We start from the raw sequence: 15,216 nt of genomic DNA on the forward strand, positions 1-15,216 counted from the left end.
CAAACAAACAAACAAAAACCAAAAGCTGTTACCAGGGACTGGGAGGACAGGTAAAGCCAGATGCAAAGTTAACAGGAAACACTGTTTTCCAAGATCATGCAGCAGCTGTAAAATGTAGCAATGGCCTCCTCTTTGAGCAATTGCTGCCTTTTTACGAGTGCGCAGACCCGCTTTGCCACACCCATCCGTGTGCTACTGGGGATACTGAAGATCACTCTCTCCTTGTGACCACGCCCAATCCCTAGCTAATCCCCGCTACTCTTAACCCTGCCTCGGAAACACCAAGGAACCCAGAATTGATCCCGCTTCTCTTAGAGACTCCTCAGAATCCTCGAATGGGAACCCAAACCTTACAAAAGACAACTCTCTCTAGCCTCTTGTTGAACTGCATTTCTCCATTACTCTGGAATACCCTGTCACTTCATCTATGTATTAAATCTGATTTTGGTTTGTTCCTGGTGGTCTTCGGCTAGTGTCTTTAACACCACATTACCGCTCTGTGGACACCGACAGTGCAGGAGTTAGAGGGATTAATTCTGGCATTATAGACAGATTAATTCTGTAATTAATTATAGACAGATTAATTCTGGCATTATAGCCATCGCATCAGGCCAAAAGCTAATAATGCTTTGAAGCCAGTGATCCAATTTCAGACCTCTGACTTAAGACACTTTAAAATTCTCATTCCCGGTGGGGCGCGGTGGCTCACACCTGTAATCCCAGCACTTTGGGAGGCCGAAGCGGGCGGATCACTAGGTCAGGAGATCGAGACCACCCTGGCTAACACGGTGAAACCCCGACTCTACTAAAAATACAAAAAATTAGCCGGGCGTGGTGGCGGGCGCCTGTAGTCCCAGCTACTCGGGAAGCTGAGGCAGGAGAATAGTGTGAACCCGGGAGGCGGAGCTTACAGTGAGCGGGGATCGTGCCACTGCACTCCAGCCTGGGCAACGAGGAAGACTCTGTCTCAAAAAAAAAAAAAAAAAAAAAAAAAAAAAAAAAAAAAAAATCATTCCCATTAAAAAAAAAAATCAAATGAGTCGTACTCTCAAATCACACAAAGCTCAACACCATTAATGCCTAAAAATCCATTAAGTATTGAATATTTATGAAGCCCAATGTATAAACTGCCAGTAGTTACCCAGAAAATCTGAAATAAACCAAGGTCACTGAGTTTATGAGAATCCAGGATTCTCAATCACTTCCTCCTCACTGTGAGTACTTAAGCTTCCATTTAGATGATCTGGGACAATGCTAGTTGAAACAACAATATCTCTTGTAAGGGCTGCATAAGCACGTGTGGTCTGACCTCCTTTTCACTTTATTGGGAGGGTAAATCAACACAACTTATACAGAAGAAATTTGACAATATCTTACAAATGAATATTGCCTAGGACACAGTATATCTACTAGACATTTGTATTGTAAATATAGACACACACATAAAATGCTATATTCAAAATTATATGTGTATATATATATTCACATACAGGTATGTTTACTGCTTTTTACAAGTAGCACCTATATATGTTGTCTTATATATTATCTTACATCATGCTTTTTTCACTTAATAGTATATCTTGGAGAGATTATTAGTCTTATATTTGCAAGTCTTATAAATAATAGTCTTAATATGTTTCAGGAAAGATACATGAAAGCTAATAAGAGTGTCCTACTGGTGGCAATGGTAATTAGTGACAAAACTTTCCTATACAACTTTTCATACTTTTTGAATCATGTGAATGCAGTACTTATTTTAAAAATGAAAATAATTGAATAAATTCAATAAAATTATGTGTGTTCCTTTTTTTCTCTCAAAAGATCAGCCAAGATGGAAGTTACAAATAGAAACTACGTAATATTGACATTCTTCTTTCCTTTCTCAGGAGGAAATACTTTAGTACTAACTAGAAATGTTCTATGGAATGTATTTGTAAGCTTTGTTATATCTCTACGAGACACTCTCACTCTCCTTCCTTTTTCAAAGACAGGGATCCTTAGACAATAGTGACTGCTTTAAAAGTTAGCATTAAGATAATAAATGAAAATTGCAGTGGAAGTATACAATTAGGCTGAAAATGCCTTAAGTAACCCATATGGTTCAATATACATAATGTTGTGTATGTAACTCTTTATGATTTCATAAGTACCTTTAACTTTTTTAGGCAATGGTTTTCTATAGCCCTCAATTAAATCTTCAATTGTTGCCTCAATGGGGAATCATGCTAAGTAAAACTTGTGAAGGAATGAAAATTTGGGTGAGAGTGAAACATGAATCAAATACATCAACTAACAAATTACATTCACAGCGAAGACAAGTGTTACTAAAGAAGCAGAGAACAGGAAAGATCAGAGGGAATTATTGAAATGGCTGGTGAATGGGGAATGAATTCGCCAAATAAAGTGCTTACCACATCATTTATGATTCCTGGAACAAAAGGGTTGTAAAGCAGCCGACGAGGATGGGATTCGAACCCACGCGTGCAGAGCACAATGGATTAGCAGTCCATCGCCTTAACCACTCGGCCACCTCGTCGCACGAAGAGTTGACAACTTGTTTCTTCCTCTGTGTAGTGCTCCCAGTGAGTCTTGTAGCAACACGATCTAATCTTTTTTTCCTGGTTTAATCCCCATAACTATACTCTGAGTCAGGTGTCTTAATTAAGGCACATTTCACAACCACCATAAAAATGACGGATGTCACTTAAAGTAGTGAACTTACTTGGCAAATACCTACTAATAGGTTGAACCAGTGCCGGCATTCATTGGTAGACACAAATCAGCTGCTTTGCTGTTGACCCGGCTCCAGTTGGCTGACCTGCATGCCCCTCGAGACACACGCTGGGACCTTCACCGGGTCCTTCTGCCGCTTTATTCTGCATTTGAGAGATTGATTTGCTTCCCAATCTAAACTTTGTCCTTAGATTCCTGTTTTATGTGACGTACCAGAAACCTGACTGTAATGCCTTTTCATTTGCTTCTGTAATATGCCCGAGGGCCAGGAGATGCCCTCCTTTCTCTTTTGTTACTTTCTCTAGGTGTTGTTATTGATCAGTCTATGATAAATCAGCAACAGGTGAGAACACGCTTTTTTACAAAAATTAGAGGCGCGCAGCCGCCCCAGTGGCGCTCCTCTTGGCTTTGGTGAGGACACTGAAAGAAAGAAAATCTTTTTGTGTCTAGCACAAGATTGGCTCAGTTCAGTTGCTGCCGACACTGGGAAGGGCCTGTGGGGTGGGTAACTCCCTGGTGCGGGAGTCAGGATGCATGGTCCTAATTGTGGCTCTTAACTAAGCTACCTCACTAAATCCAACCCAACTTGGGAAGCAGAACAGTAACCCCTAACGTTCCTTCCAGCTCTGATAACCTCAATTATAAAATGATCATCAAGAAAAGAAGCCTGAGGCTGGGTGCGGTGGCTCACGCTTGTAATTCCAGCACTTTGGGAGGCCAAGACGGGTGGATCACTTGAGCTCAGAATTTCAAGACCAGCCGGGGCAACACGCAGAAACCCTATCTCTACAAAAATTGCAAAAATCAGCCGGAAGTGGTGGCCCGCACCTGTGGTCTCAGCTACTCAGGAGGTTGAGGTGGAGGATCGCTGGAGCACTGGGGGCTTAAAGGCTGCAGTGAGCCAGGATTGCCGCCATTGCACTCCAGCCTGGGCCACATAATGAGACCCTGTCAAAAAAAAAAAAAAAAAAAAAAAAAAGAAGAAGAAGGAAGGAAGGAAGGAAGGAAGGAAGGAAGGAAGGAGGGAGGGAAGGAAAGAGGACTCTTAAACTCGTTAGAGTTTGTGTGCTTTTTGATATTTGGTGCAGAAGTTTGGTGGGGAAAGTTTTCTTTTCTACCAGAAGAATGTTGGTGCTTTTTTTCCTCCCTGTGAAATGTCCTACTTTTGTTCTCAGCTTTGTTGGGAGAGGCTTTTTTTTCCTCACACCCGTGTTAAACATTAAAACTACCAAATGTCCACCAAAGTGGAATACTTAGTTAAATAAATTATGATTAAGCAAAACATTAAAGTGGTATGTGATTATTAATAAAAATAATGCTGTTCTATACATAGTAGTTTGTAAATATTTTCCCACCTTTTTTTTTTTTTTTTTCTTTTTCTTTTTTTTGAGATGGAGTCTCGCTCTGTCACCCAGGCTGCATGCAGTGGGGTGAACTCGGCTCACTGCAATCTCCAACTCCTGAGTTCAAGCCATTCTCCTGTCTCAGCCTCCTGAATAGCTGGGATTACAGGCACATGCCACCACGCCTGGCTAATTTTTGTATTTTTAGTACAGATGAGGTTTTGCCATGTTGGCCAGCTGGTCTCCAACTCCTGGCCTCAAGTGATCCGCCCCACTCAGCCTCCTAAAGTGCTGGGATTACAGGCATGAGCCACTGTGCCCAGCCTATTTTCCCACTTCTAAGTTTTAAAAAAAGGCAAGTTGCAGAACAGTATGTATAGTACTGTTGTTTGTTTTCGATGATAGAGAGTTTAGATATTTAATATTGGTGAGGGGCATTTAACTTCAGCCTCAATTTTATGAAGGTTCTGAACATAGACTTTTCATGTTATCTTTAAAGGAGTATTGTGTATGTATATCTGTGTATGTATTATACATACAACTACTGTGTATTTTTTAAGAGTGAAATTAAAGGTTTTCAATATTCCCAATATTTTCAAATCTTATTTGGGATTTATTTTTTTTATACACTGAAAATGAAGATGTCATGAACCTTTTGGACTTCTGGAAAGTTCTGCTTGATATAAACATAAAATCCAGAAGGATATATACTACTTGTTAATAGCTGGTATCTCTAAGAGTGGGACTATAAAGCTTTTTAACTTTCTATATTAAACATTTTTTCAAGATTTTACTTTTTTCATGATGAATACGTTACTTAGTAATTAATTTTTTTAAAGATAAATTTAAACAAATTATTTAAGGCATAAGAGTGAACAGAGTCAAATGCAGCTGAGAAATAAAGTATAATATTAAGAAATGACCATTAGATTTACCAACGAAACCATTTTATGTAGGACAAGATGGAGTTTTGCCGTAACATCTTGCAGTTCAAGCTGGCAGACACTACCTATAAAGGGTCTGATTCCACAGACTGCTTCAGGACAGTGGAAACCCTTCTTTTCATCATGTTCTCTAGCATAGTGATTCTAATTGCTATTTTTTTCACCAGGTCCTGCCTGGGCTTTCTTCCTACCAAAGCTTTCTAACTTCATTTCTAAATTCTCACTAAGTTACAGGGGATCAGGACTATAGTTTCCCTCCTTTTTTCATTGCAGATCTGGGGTATATTTCCCATTTCCACAGGGAAAGCAAATGATTTCCAGAAAAAGATATTTGATTACAAACCCCTTTGAAGCAAAGTCTCAGCAGAATTCTCATTCAGCACCGTGCATTAGCTTCCCATGTTTCAGTTCCACCCCTTGTAACCTGACACCTAACCCTTCAACTCTGAGAGCGTTCAGATGATCTCACTGTCCTCTGTGCCTGTTCTGATTTTCTCCTCTTTCCTGCACCAACAAATGTAGCTAAATCACTAAGTGGTCTGGGGGATTTACTGTTCCATCTTGGACTATCTTAAGATCATTTTTTAACATTCTATAGTTTCAGAAAAATGAGAGATTGCTGCATATCTACTGGACAACAAATGTGTATTTGTGTGTGATGAAATCACACCATCTATATCTGTTTTCTCAACAGTTATTTAATAAATGCCTCTTCTATTCCAGGTGCTGTGCTATGCAAAGTTTATACAATATAGTGGGGAAGACAGACATGAAACAAAAAGAACACAAATAAATACATGATCACAAATTTTATTGAGAGATGTGGAAAATGTACAAAATGTCATGAGAAAAACTACAGGCGAGAATTAATGTAACTGGGAGATTAGAAAAGTTCTCTCCAAATAGATACCCTTTGGGTGAATGAGCAATATTAGGATAAAACCTGAGAGAAGAGTAGAAGATAGGGTGGGAGAAGTGAAACAGAGTGTTCTAGGCAGAATGAAGAGCATGTGTGAAGGTACCAAAGCAGGACGAACTGGGAAAGTTAGAAATTGAGTGAAGGTCAGTGTGACCTGAACATAACTGAACAAGGGAGACAGTCAGGAAATGGGACTGGAGAGATTGACCAAATCTCACAGGCAATAAACACCATCTTTAGGATATAAATACTGTAATACCCAAATTGCAATGGGAACCTACTGAAGTTTTATAAGTAGGGAAGAATGTGACCTGTTTAATTTTTTTTTGAGATGGAGTTTTACTCTGTGACCCCAGGCTGGAGTGCAATGGTGTGATCTTGGCTTACTGCAACTTCCTCCTCCTGGGTTCAAGCAATTCTCCTGCTTTAGCTTCCTGAGTAGCTGAGACTACAGGCACACCCCACTATTCTTGGCTTTTTTTTTTTTTTTTTTAGTAGAGGCAGGGTTTCACTGTGTTGGCCAGGGTGGTCTTGAACTCCTGACCTCAGATGATGCATTCACCTTGGCCTCCCAAAGTGCTCGGATTACAGGCATGAGCCACCACTCCCAGCCCTGTTTAATTTTTTTGAAAGATCATTCTAGCTGTTCTGGAGAGACTAGGTGCCCAGAAATAGTTGTGAGTAGATCAGTTGGGAAGCCAGCACAGCAGTTGTCATGAGAGGTGGTGGTGGCTCAGACTAGGAGAGTGGCAATAGGAATGGAGAGAGGTAGATGGGTCCAAGACATATATTGGAGATAAAATGGTGGACACACACTGTGAGTAATGAGTAGGGTGAACAATTCATCCTAGTTTGCTAAGAACTTTTCTGTTTCAGCACAGAAAGTTCCATGTCTCTGGAAGACCCCCCAGTCTCAGGTAAACCTAAACAGTTGGTGACAGGGAAGACAAATGATGAGTTTCCTGCTTCTCGCTTGAGTGGTGGGGCAAGTGGAAGTAGTGTTTATTAAAACTGGAAAGACTGAGGAAGTGGTAGGTATTGTGGAAATGACAATTTTGCTTTTACACATTAAGACTCGTCATAAACTAACCTATGCAGGCCGTCTGCAGTAGAATGTTTTTTCCTTCGACTTTGAGTCAGGAGAAGAATTTGTTATTTCAAAAGACTATAGGAAGTATGAGATTTATATCCATCATGGGGAACTCTCATTCAAGATTTTAACTACAAATGATTAATATTCTGGAATTTCTATTTCTTGGAGTAAATCTAATTTACAGGAAATCATTTGCTGATTCCTTGGCTTATTTCCCATTTTAAATAAATATATTCTTTATTTTGTCCATTTTTCTAAATACCACAAGGGTAAGTTGTACATATTTAGTTTAGTCAAAAGAATAAGATCTTAAAAACAAAATATCTCCAATCTTGCACAAGTTTTGACAGCTAATTTTTTCGTATCCACATCAACTGGAATAAAAATAACTTATATTAGTAGACGTCTTCCTAGCAAAGGTGACAGGTGAGCCTTGAATACTAAAGATCCTAGGTGCAAACCTCTGAAAAGAGTATGTTTTCACCGAAGTAATATTCTGGGTTAATTATAAAGAGCACTATGTGAAATCCAGGGAAAGGAAATTTTTAAGAGACAAGTGCAAGGCATTCAATTAGAGCAGAGAGATGAGGGAAATACCACACTCTGTCAAAGACATTATATTTAGGTGACTCTGTTATTGAACAATATTGTTGATTATGTTCAAATTAAATAGGGATAAGATCAGTATTTAACATTGACCAATGGAAGGAAAATTATCTTGCTGCCCATGTAAGCAAAATTCTGCCCTGGCAACTTTGTGCTATGAAGTAATTCACCTAATCCTTTAAGTCGATTCTAAGAAAATTAACACACTGATCAAAATAGGAAAAAACAAATCAGAGAAAGCCATTTTAAAAATTAGACATTCCCAGTAAATAAGCAGTAAGATATAGTATTTTAATATATAATGTTTTAAAATGCTATTTCTCAAAATAAAATAAAAAAGCTCTCACTTTTACATAGTGAAGTTTTTATGAATAAAATTATATGCTTGCTTTAAAATGCAGAAGGAAAAAGTTTGAAATATATATAAAATATTGACAAAATATTGTTAATTCTGAGGTTGAGTGATGGATATATGAGGCTACATCATATGAGCTTTTCCCATTTTTTTGTATTTTACATTTCCATAGTTGAAAGTTATAATATGTTTAACACGTTTTTTTCCGTTGAGTATCCCAAATGTTGTCGTCTCTGCACAGAAAGAATTAATAAAATAGGGAGAGTGTCAGTAGATAAGCAAATACACTATGCTGACAAAAGCAAAGGCTGAGTGAGGCTTAATACCCTATTTGTCGGAAATTCCTCGACAATCTAAAAAAAAAAAAAAAGTAAATGAGACTACAAAATTGAAGAAACATCACCGTTCATGGGATTCAAACCTGTGCAGAAAGTGCTCACTGGTCTGAAGGCTCTCGGTAGTTACGACCGCACGCTCCAAGCTGGGGCTTTGTGTGTGTCGAAGTGCAGGAGGTGGAGGTGCACAACTTGGTGGCGACGCCACGAAACCTAACATGCTCCACGAGGTCTTGCAGGGGTAGGGGCCTGGGTTTGGGGAGGGATCTCTCTATAGGTTTACTTTATTCCTGGCTTCTGTCTTCCAAGATCCCTCACACGTTAACAACAACAATAATAATGGCAAACACCTAAACAGCGCCGACTCAGGCTAGCGCTCTCGCAAGCGCTTTCCGTGCATTAATTCATAGAATCCCAGAACCACTCTTAGAAGGTGAGTGCCTGCCCAGGGTCACGCGGCAAAGAGTGGCCGAGCTGAGGCTTTCCCCGGGTCTGTTTCCACGGCCATGCTCTTAACCATCACGCCGTATTTTAGACGCGAGAATCTTAAATTATTTTTCCCCAAAGCGCAATGGAGACGCAATCGAGTTTGAGTGGTTCGAGTCTGGGGGTGGGGGTGGGGGTCGGGTGTGAAACCCGCGGTGTCAAAAAATCAAAAGCGGAACAAAGCTTTTTGAAGACCGGAAGCCACTTTTAGGACCCAGTTTCCCAAATATCAACCCAAAAGCTGTAAAGCGAAGTTTGCTCAGTGAGCAGCTAAGGAGCGCCCTCGGTATCTCCGGTGGCTTTCGAACCACGCTACTCCGAGCCGCGGCTCGCTCGGAGGAGGGAGTTGGGTTCTACGCGCTGCCCCGCGGCCCTTCCCCTGGCCGCAACCTCCGCATCCACCCAAATCAGCTGCCCCTGTTCGCAGCCGCGAGGGAGTCGGGGACCAAGTCCTGACCACCGTCTCCTAGAGGATTACATGTCCCTGCACACACGGAGAATAAAGCCGAGAAGGGTAAGTGGTAAATTATAGGGAACTTGGGCGGTGGTGACATCGTTAACGCCATTCTCGCCTTGCTGGGTCGCGCACTTTGCGTTTCTGCAATTATCAGTCTATAGTGTGATAACCCAGGAAAGCTGCCGAGTCCTCCCGTTTGTTGAGTACCCTTCGATTCATTCTGTGGGTAAACCAACTGTTAGTAGAGGAAATTGAAATTTTTTAACTATTCAAAGCCGCGAGTGCGGGAGCGGAATGTTAGGGTGGATGGTGACCAGGAGGAGTTTCCAACATTTTTCCGTCTTAAGATCTGGAGCCCAGCAGGGCCATAATTTTCCACTCACTTGTGATTGGTGCCAAGTAGCTTTTGGACATTCCAAAACCACAGATGTTTCTCTCAAATTGTCCTCCCACACTGTTAAAATCTGTTGGGGAGCGTAGCTGACTTGCTGTCTCACCAGAAACGCGAAGAATGTGGATGCAAGAAGGGCTTTGTGGAAATCGATCCAGTACTGGAGCACTGCCTGAGTGCTGGGTTTAAGAGCCCTTATCCAGTCAGCCAGATGAAGCCCGTTCTGTAGTTGAAGGAATTGCTTTCCCAGACTCTAATGAATCCGTGCTCACTTGTGATTTTGCCCTAGTTTTTTTTTTTTTTTTTTTTTTTTTTTTTTTTTTTTTTTTAAGATTGTGGTTACCTTAAAAAAAAAATTACAAACATTCCTAAAATTCTTCCTTTAATATCCCTTTTAGGAGAATACAAAACTGTCATATACCCAGAGTTGAATAATAAAACCCTAAAATATTTTTTCTTTCTCCGTTTTCTGGGAGTGTCTGTTTGCCCTTGGTGAGGATCTTTGATATGGTTTATACGATTGTATATCGGTTGATAATCCAGTGCTGAAGGCTGGGAACCAGCATTTCCACGGAGATAAGATAAAAATCCCTTAGAAGAAATTACATTAAACTTTGGCCCTTGACTATTTGTCTTATTTATTGTTTGGAGACAATTCTCAGAGAAAATGTCTGCTTCTCAATAAATTGTGGCAAGAAATAAGCCAAACATTCTTCTTACCCTCTCAGTTGATCTTCCAGCGATGAATCTTTCATTTTCCACTATTTTTTATTTCCCCCAATTTCATTCAAAACGCTGTCTTTATTTGGGATTTGCATTCAGGTCTTTCGGATTGTGGATGGTAGTTGCTCTCCCAAGTAGACACTACCTTACTTTTTCCTGATCTCTAGAGTTTGGGCCAGACTTTTGCTTGGTTGTAGATATTCTTAAGTGTTAATTTCTCCTAACTGGCTTGAAATGAGCAGATGATTAAATAAGAAGGTAGCTGGTCCATCAAAGAAAAGTTACGTCATCATCCAACTTGTATTAGAGACTGAGAATTCATTCAGTTAATGTTACCCAGTCTTCAAATTGTTCCACTAGTATAATTTGATTTTTAAAATAGTGATAGCATAGCTTGTCCAGCAAAGGGTTGGCAGATCCTTGACACTTTCCACATTTTTGTTTTGCAACACTCTTTACTAATTGCCTAACAAGGTAATTATTTCATAATGGATTCTCTCTGAAAGAGAAAGAACAGCCTCTGCTAATTGGGAGTCTTCCTCACCTCTTTTCTTTTTCTAAAAATTAATTTTCTTTAAAAATAATCTCTGTTCAATTTTACCCATGCCCAAGACTGTTCTGTTGGAGATGGCCAAAATAAAAATTGAGCTTTAAACAATTGAAGCTCAAAGAATTGAGCATTAAACAACTGGGCGTCCAATATTTTCTTGCCTTTGTTTTCTATTCTTCTCTCCTTTCCACATCAACTTGAGACTGCATCAGTATAGAATAATGTCAGCAAGGAAATTTTCTGATATTTCTCTTTCCAGTTAAGGATCATCTGGAAAGACTAGGGGTGTGTGTTTGTGTGTGTGTGTGTGTGTGTGTGTGTGTGTGTGTGTGTTGAAAGAGAAAGTAGATAGCATGCTTCCTACATCGGTGATCTTGGATTTATTTCTCTCACACATGCCCTATTGTAGAGTGATGGTAGTCACATTTTAAAAAATTAATAAACTTTCTTTTTATAGAGCACTTTTAGGTTCACAGCAAAATTAAGCTGACGATACAGAGATTTCCCCCATATCCCCTGTTCCCATACTAGCACAACCTCCCCCATTATCAATATCTCCCACCAGAGTGTTACACTTGTTATAATCAATGAACCTTTATTGACACATAATTATCACTCAAGGTGCACAGTTTACATTACCATTCACTCTTGGTGTTGTACATTTAGACAAGTGTATAATGACATGTATCCACCATTACTGTATCATAAAGAATAATTTCACTGCCCTAAAAATTCTCTGTGTTCTGCCTGTTTATCCCTTCCTCCCCTCTAAACTCTGGAAACCACTGATGGTTTTACTATCTCCACAGTTATGCCTTTTTCAGAATGTCATCTAATTGGAATCATAAGTATGTAGCCTTTTCAGATTTGCTTCTTTCATTCAGCAATGTGTATGTGTCTTCTCCATATGAAAAACTCCATGTTTTTCATAGCTTGATAGTTTCTCTTTTTTCTTTTTTTTCCAGAACTGAATAATATTCCATTGTCTGGATGTATTACAGTTTACTTATCCACTCATCTAGTGAAGGACAGTTTTGTAAGCTCAGTTGCTTACAAATTTTGGCAATTACAAATAAAGCCACTATTAACATTCATGTGCATGTTTTTGTGTGGACATAAGTTTGGGGTAAGTACTAAGGAATGTGATTGCTGGATCATATGGTAAGAGTATATTTAATTTTGTAAGACACTGCCAAGCTGTATTTTGTATTTCTTTCAGGAATGAATGAGAGTTCCTGTTGTTTCACATCCTTGCCAGCATTTGGTGTTATCAGTATTCTGGATTTTGGCCATTTTAATAGATGTGTAGTGGCATCTCATTGTTGTTTTAACTTTTTGTGGTTTTAAATGAGCACTTTATATGATTTACTTTTCTCTCCTTTCTTAGTATATCAATTATCCTTCTGTATGTACTATTTTTTTTTGTTTTTTGAGGCAGAGTCTCGCTCTGTCACCAGTCACCAGGCTGGAGGGCAGTGGTGTGATCTTGGCTCACTGCAACCTCCACCTCCCAGGTACAAGCGATTCTCCTGCCTCAGCCTCCTGAGTAGCTGGGACTACAGGAGCATGCCACCACATCCAGCTAATTTTTGTATTTTTAGTAAAGGCAGGGTTTCACCATGTTGGCCAAGATGGTCTCAATTTCTTGACCTCGTGATCCGCCTGTCTCGGCCTACCAAAGTGCTGGGATTACAGGCGTCAGCCACCGCACCCAGCCTGTATTTACTTTTTTAAAGTGGTCGCCCTGGAGCTTGCAATATGCATTTACAGCTAATCCAAATACACCTGCAAATAACACTATATTGTTTCTTGGGTAGTGTATGTACCTTTTAATAACAAAATATTCCTAATTCCTGGAACCCTCCTGTCCTTTTATCATTGCTGTCATTGGTTTCACTTATACATAAGCATACATAATTGAATACATTATTGCTATTATTATTTGAACAAATTGTTATCTATTAGATCAATTAATTTCACTTTCATGTATTCATTTTTTGATGTTCATCCTTTCTATAAGTAGATCCAAATTTTGGACGTATATTATTTTCCTTCTCTCTGAATAACTTCTTTTAACATTTCTTACCAGTCAAGTCTACTGGTAACAAATTCCCTCAGTTTTTCTTTGTCTCAGAAAATCTTTATTTCTCCTTCACTTTTGAAGGATAATTCTGCAGGGTTCAGAATTCTAGGTTGATAGTATTTTCTCTCAACAGTTTAAAACTTTATTTCGCTATCTTCTTGCTTACATGGTTTTTAAGGAGAATTGGATATAATTGTTATCTTTGATTTTTCTATAGATATTTTTTCCTCCTTTGGATTCTTTTAAGATTTTAAAAAAATCTTTGATTTTATGAAGTTTGAATACTGTGATATAACAAGAAATATATCTGTGTTCTGTGCCCCTGGTTCCTGAGTTAATATTTGGTCTTTGACCTGGGTTCCTGACACACAGCTCCTAAGACTTTTGTAATTTCCTGAATGATAGGAGTTGTCTAACACTAATCTTCTAAATCTCTTGGAATTTCCTGAGTTATAGGAACATCTTTTGTTCTAAAGAGAAAAATCTTGGTGAGCTCCTAGGTAACCTCAAGAGGAGGGCTGGTTGCCAGGGCAACCAACCATACTATTTGAGAGTTTGAACTTTTAGCCCCACCCCCTACCTCAAGGGAGGGAAGAAGAACTGAAGTTTGAGTTGATCACCAGTAGCCAGTGATATATGTAACCAATCATGCTTACATAATGAAGCCTACATAAAATCTCAAAAGGACAGGGTTCCTGGAGCTTCCTTGTTGCTGCGCATGTGGAGGTTCTTGAAGGGTGGTGCTCCTGAAGAGGGCTTGGAAGCTCCATGTTTCTTCCCACATACCTTTTCCTATGTACCTCTTCTATCTGGCTATTCATCTGTATTCTTCATAATATTCATTATAATAAATGGGTAAGCATAAGTATAGTGTTTTCCTGAGTTACATAAGTCATCCTAGCAAACTAAAACCAAGCAGTGAGTAGAGGGAACCCCAATTTATAACTGGTTGGTCAGAAGTATGGGTAACAATCTACTACTGGTGTTTGGCATCTAAAGCTGGTTGCAATCTTATGGGACTGGGCCTTTAACCTATGGGATCCAACTCTAACTCTAGGTAAATTGTGTCAGAATTGAATTGGATTAGAAGACACCCAGCTGACGTTTGCTACAGGATAGATTGCTTGCTTGTTGGTGGGGAGAAATTCCCACACATTTGGTCACAGAAGTCTTCTGTGTTGATTGCTATGGTGTGAAAGCAGAAGGAAAAAAAGATAAAATTTGAGTCTTTTTCCATTCAATTATTCTTATTCTTAGTGATCTGCGGTAGTTCCTCATTGTGCTTATATATTTGTAAGGATTAGCATTGCAGGAGTCAATTAAGCATCATTTCCTGTTAGGGCAACATTTCACGGGAAATAGGCCCATGGTTTCATCTATTTAGAGACAGATGGAACTAAGAAGATAATTTTAAAATGTTTTAAAAATCAGACTGTTGATAATTTAACAAAATTTTAAATCATTTCTCTTACATATCAGTAAAGTATAAATGAGGCTAAATGCATTTGTTATGCTACCTTCTGATTTGTCTTCTTCAGTGTGATGTTATGTCATCGTATGAGTTGAATTGTTATTTGCGTGAACTGGGTAGCTACAATCCTACCACCATAGCATAAGCATTAGAGGCACATAAATGCTAGCAGGGCCAAAATTAGGCATTGAAATAGCCATCCCTCCTATTCAGGTAGTAATTTGGCAAGCCTAGGCCAAAGGTTGCAGGCTTCTGAGGAGTCGTCTGTTATACCATGATTAGGCACTCCAGTTTTCTTTCTTTTTTTCTTTCCAGCAGACGGTTTGTTACATACTCCTTAGCAGATTCTGACATCCATGACCACTGTCTTGCCCAGTTTTCTTATTTTTAATATAATGTCTTTCAGGGATTGCAATAAATTTTAAAATCCCAGATAAATTGGCAACAATATAACATTCTTCCCAGAGTTTCTTTCTCTCTAAATAATAAGAGAGTAGTAAGTTTATTCTAACTCAACAGTCAAAATAACAGCTATTATCCAGGACAATGATGCTTCCAAAACTGTAGTAAAGCCTATAAAACATAAAATAATCAAGTTAATGTACAGCTGTGAAAAATTTAAAAAATTAAAAATACCTCTGTCTTCCTTTTAGAAGCTAAATCTATCATGTATCTGAACTCTCAAAGCTCTTTATCTATACCTACTATAGTATGTACAACATTCTCT

General features: G+C 39.1%; 1 non-coding gene across 1 annotated transcript; it reads right to left on the reverse strand.

Moving 5' to 3' along the window:
* Positions 1-2,454: 2,454 nt before the first annotated feature.
* TRNAS-GCU (transfer RNA serine (anticodon GCU)) lies at positions 2,455-2,536 on the reverse strand. Its single transcript has one exon. It is a non-coding gene; the product is annotated as a tRNA-Ser (tRNA).
* Between the last annotated feature and the right edge of the window lie 12,680 nt (positions 2,537-15,216).

This window comes from Macaca nemestrina, chromosome 5 (genome assembly GCF_043159975.1).
Source record: "Macaca nemestrina isolate mMacNem1 chromosome 5, mMacNem.hap1, whole genome shotgun sequence".
NCBI classification, from domain to species: domain Eukaryota; kingdom Metazoa; phylum Chordata; class Mammalia; order Primates; family Cercopithecidae; genus Macaca; species Macaca nemestrina.